Source organism: Arachis hypogaea, chromosome 9 (genome assembly GCF_003086295.3).
Source record: "Arachis hypogaea cultivar Tifrunner chromosome 9, arahy.Tifrunner.gnm2.J5K5, whole genome shotgun sequence".
Taxonomy (NCBI): Eukaryota; Viridiplantae; Streptophyta; class Magnoliopsida; order Fabales; family Fabaceae; genus Arachis; species Arachis hypogaea.
The window spans coordinates 55,056,611-55,061,636 of NC_092044.1; the positions used below are offsets into that span (position 1 = coordinate 55,056,611).

The window sequence follows — 5,026 nt, forward strand, 5'->3', positions numbered from 1 at the left end:
ACTTCGGATCAGTTGCTAGTTGGGATGATGGAGCGTTGGATGAACTCTAACCATCCTCTAGCCACAGGCTTGAGGTCCAATCTTCTTAGTTGAACCGGCTTACCTTTGGAGTCTCTTTTCCATTGAGCTCCTTCCACACATATGTCCATAAGGACTTGGTCCAACCTTTGATTAAAGTTGACCCTACTAGTGTAGGGGCGTGCATCTCCTTGCATCATGGGCAAGTTGAACGCCAAACTCACATTTTCCGGACTAAAATCTAAGTATTTCCCTCGAACCATTGTAAGATAATTCTTTGGGTTCGGGTTCTTACTTTGATCATGGTGCCTAGTGATCCATGCATTGGCATAGAACTCTTGAACCATTAAGATTCTGACTTGTTGGATGGGGTTGATTAGAACGTCCCAACCTCTTCTTTGGATCTCATGTCGGATCTCTGGATACTCATTTTTCTTGAGCTTGAAAGGGACCTCGGGGATCACCTTCTTCTTGGCCACAACATCATAGAAGTGGTCTTGATGGGCTTTGGAGATGAATCTTTCCATCTCCCATGACTCGGAGGTGGAAGCTTTTGTCTTCCCTTTCCCTTTTCTAGAGGATTCTCCGACCTTAGGTGCCATCAATGATAATGGAAAAACAAAAAGCTTATGCTTTTACCACACCAAACTTAAAATATTGCTCGCCCTCGATCAAGAGAAGAAAGAAAAGAAGAAGAAGAGAAAAATGGAGGAGAGTGAGGGGGAGGTGTATTCGGCCAAGGTATAGAAGAGGGGGTTGTGTTATGTGAAAATGAAGTAGAATGGAGGGGTTTATATAGGGAAGGGAGAGAGGGTATGTTCGGCCATTTAGGGTGGGTTTGGGTGGGAAAGACTTTTGAATTTTGAAGGTATGTGAGTGGTGAAGGGGGTAATTGGGAAAGTGTGTTATTGGAAAGAGAGAATGAATGTTGAGAAGAGTGGAGAATATGGTAGGTGGGGATCCTGTGGGGTCCATAGATCCTGAGATGATCCTGTGGGGTCCACAGATCCTGAGGTGTCAAGGATTTACATTCCTACACCAATTAGGCATGTAAAATGCCTTTCTATGCAATTCTGGCGTTTAAACGCCGAAGTGATGCATGTTCTGGGTGTTCAACGCCCATGTGCAGCATGTTTCTGGTGTTGAACGCCAGTTCCATGCTTGTTTCTAGCGTTCAGTGCCAGCTCTCCTCAGGGTGCATTCCTGGTGTTTGAACACCGGGATGTTGCTTGTTTCTGGCGTTCAGTGCCAGATCCATGCTCTGTTCTGGCGTTGAACGCCAGCCAGATGCTCCTTACTGGCGTTTAAACGCCAGTAAGTCCTTCCTCTAGGGTGTGATTTTTCTTCTGCTATTTTTTATTCTGTTTTTAATTTTAATATTTTTTTCGTGACTCCACATGATCATGAACCTACTAAAACACAAAATAACAATTAAATAAAAATAAAATTAGATAAATAAAAATTGGGTTGCCTCCCAACAAGCGCTTCTTTAATGTCAATAGCTTGACAGTGGGCTCTCATGGAGCCACACAGGTGATCAGGTCAATGTTGTATTGTCCCAACACCAAACATAGAGTTTGGTTGTGGGGATTCAACACAAAATTTAGAGTTTGGTTGTGGCTTCCCAACACCAAACTTAGAGTTTGACTGTGCGGGCTCTGTTTGACTCTGTACTGAGAGAAGCTCTGCATGCTTACTCTCCCTTGTTATAGAAGGATAGCCGTGTGCCTTAAACACAAGGTAGTCCCCATTCAATTGAAAGACTAATTCTCCTCTGTTAACATCTATCACAGCTTCTGCTGTGGCTAGAAAATATCTTCCAAGGATGATGCATTCATCTTCTTCCTTCCTAGTGTCTAAGATTATGAAATCAGCAGGGATGTAAATAAGAATAAGGCAGGCTGTACCTCAATGATCCCTAGTTTCTCCATTACAGAGAGTGGCATAAGGTTTATGCCTGACCCTAGATCACACAAAGCCTTGTTAAAGGTCATTTGTGCCTATGGTACAGGGTATTAAGAATTTACCAGGATCTTGTATCTTTTGAGGTAAAGTTTTCTGAACCCATGTATCTAGTTCACTAATGAGAAAGGGAGGTTCACCTTCCCAAGTCTCATTACCAAACAACTTGGCATTCAGCTTCATGATGGCTCCTAGATATTGAGCAACTTGCTCTCCAGTCACATCTTCATCCTCTTCTGAGGAATAATAGTCTTCAGAGCTCATGAATGGCAGAAGGAGATTTAGTGGAATCTCTATGGTCTCTATATGAGCCTCAGATTCCTTTAGGTCCTCAATAAGAAACTCCTTCTTGTTTGAGAGACGTCCCAGGAGATCTTCCTCACTAGGATTTTTGTCCTTCTCCTCCCTTGTGCATTCGGCCATATTGATTACATCAATGGCCTTGCACTCTCCTTTTGGATTTTCTTCTGTATTGCTTGGGAGAATACTGGGAGGAGTTTCAGTGACTTTTTTACTCAGCTAGCCTACTTGTGCCTCCAAATTTCTAATGGAGGACCTTGTTTCACTCATGAAGCTTAAAGTAGCCTTAGACAGATCAGAGACTAAATTTGCTAAATTAGAGGGGCTTTGCTCAGAATTCTCTATCTGTTGCTGAGAAGATAATGGAAAAGGCTTGTTATTGCTTAGCCTGTTTCTTCCACCATTATTAAAGCCTTGTTGAGGCTTTTGTTGATCCTTCCATGAGAAATTTAGATGATTTCTCCATGATGAATTATAGGTGTTTCCATAAGGTTCACCCATGTAATTTACCTCTGCTATTGCAGGGTTCTCAGGATCATAAGCTTCTTCAGAAGCTGCCTCTTTAGTACTGTTGGATGTATTTTTCCATCCATTCAGACTTTGAGAAATCATGTTGACTTACTGAGTCAACACTTTGTTCTGAGCCAATATGGCATTCAGAGCATCAATTTCAAGAACTCCCTTCCTCTGAGGCGTCCCATTATTCACAGAATTCCTCTCAGAAGTGTACATGAATTAGTTATTTGCAATCATGTCAATAAGTTCTTGAGCTTCTGAAAGGCATTTTCTTTAAGTGAATGGATCCACCTGCAGAATGGTCCAATGACATTTTGGAAAACTCAGATAGACCATAATAAAATATATCTAATATGGTCCATTCTGAAAACATGTCAGAAGGACACTTTTTGGTCATCTACTTGTATCTTTCCCAAGCTTCATAGAAGGATTCACCATCTTTTTGCTTGAAGGTCTGAACATCCACTCTAAGCTTGCTCAACTTTTGAGGAGGAAAGAATTTATCCAAGAAGGCCGTGACCAGCTTATCCTAGGAGTCCAGGCTATCTTTAGGTTGTGAGTCCAACCATGTTCTAGCCCTGTCTCTTACAGCAAAAGGGAAAAGCATGAGCTTGTAGACTTCAGGATCTACTCCATTTGTCTTAACAGTCTCACAAATCTACAAGAACTCAGTTAAAAACAGATAAGGATCTTCAGATGGAAGTCCATGGAACTTGCAGTTCTGTTGCATCAAAGCAACTAATTGAGGTTTCAGCTCAAAATTGTTTGCTCCAATGGCAGGAATTGAGATGCTTCTTCCATCAAACTTGGACGTTGTTTGAGTGAAATCACCAAGCATCCTCCTTGCATTATTGTTGTTAGCTTCTCTTAGTTTCCTTTTAAGAGTCCTTTCAGGTTCTGGATCAGCTTCAATAAAGATGCCTTTTTCCTTATTCCTACTCATATGAAAGAGAAGAGAAAAAGAAAAAGGAAGAGGAATCCTCTATATCTGGACAAAGAGGATCCTTATTATTAGTAGAAGAAGAAAGGAATAAGAGTGGAGAATCCAATCACAAGGGTGAGGATAGAGGCAGTGATTGGAGATGAAGAGAGGTGAAGAGAAGTGTTAGTAAATAAATAAATAAATAGAAGAAGAGAAGAGAGGGAGAATTCGAAAATAATTTTGAAGAAGTAGTTAATGATTTTCAAAAATTAAAGATAAGATATAATTAAAATTAAAATTTAAAACAATTAAAAAGAATTTTTGAAAAAGAGATGAGATATTTTCGAAAATTAAAGAGGGAAAAGTAGTTAGGTGGTTTTGAAAAAGATAAGAAACAAACAAAAATTCAAATAGTTAGTTGAAAAAGATATTAAAATCAAATTTGAAAAGATAAAAAGATAAGAAGTTAGATAAGATATTTTGAAATCAAATTTTTGAAAAAGATAAAATTTTGAAAATGATATGATAAAAAGATAAGATAAGAAGACATGATAAAAAGATAGGATTGAAAAAGATTTAAAATTAATTACTTAACTAACAAGAAACTAAAAGATATGGTTCTAGAATTTAAAGATTGAACCTTTCTTAACAAGAAAATAACAAACTTCAAATTTTTGAATCAATCATATTAATTGTTAGCATAATTTCGAAAATTAAGATAAAAATAAGAAAAAAAATTTTTTGAAAAACATTTTAAAGAATTTTCGAAAATTAATAAGAAAAATGAAAAAGATTTAATTTTTGAAAAAGTTTTAAAAAGATAAGATTTTTTTAAAAATTGAAAATTTGACTTGACTTGTAAGAAACAACTAATTTTAAAAAGTTTTTTACCAAGTCAACTCAAATTTTCGAAAATTTGGAGAGAAATAAGGAAAATATATTTTTTATTTTTAAATTTTTAATGATGAGAGAGAAAAACACAATTATGACCCAAAACATGAAAATTTTGGATCAAAACCAATTATGCATGCAAGAACACTATGAATGTTAAGATGAACACCAAGAACACTTTGAAGATCATGATGAACATCAAGAACATATTTTTGAAAAAAATTTTATGGAAAGAAAACATGCAAGACACCAAACTTAGAACTCTTTAATGCATGGATACTATGAATGCAAAAATGCATATGAAAAACAACATACAACACAAAACAAGAAAACATCAAGATCAAACAAGAAGACTTGTCAAGAACAACTTGAAGATCATGAAGAACACCATGAATGCATGAATTTTCGAAACATGCA

The 5,026-nt window shown here is 37.2% G+C and overlaps 1 non-coding gene across 1 annotated transcript; it reads left to right on the forward strand.

Moving 5' to 3' along the window:
- The first annotated feature begins 3,167 nt into the window (after window positions 1-3,167).
- Window positions 3,168-3,271, forward strand: LOC112714022 (small nucleolar RNA R71). Its single transcript, XR_003158979.1, has one exon. It is a non-coding gene; the product is annotated as a small nucleolar RNA R71 (small nucleolar RNA).
- The last annotated feature ends 1,755 nt before the right edge of the window (window positions 3,272-5,026 follow it).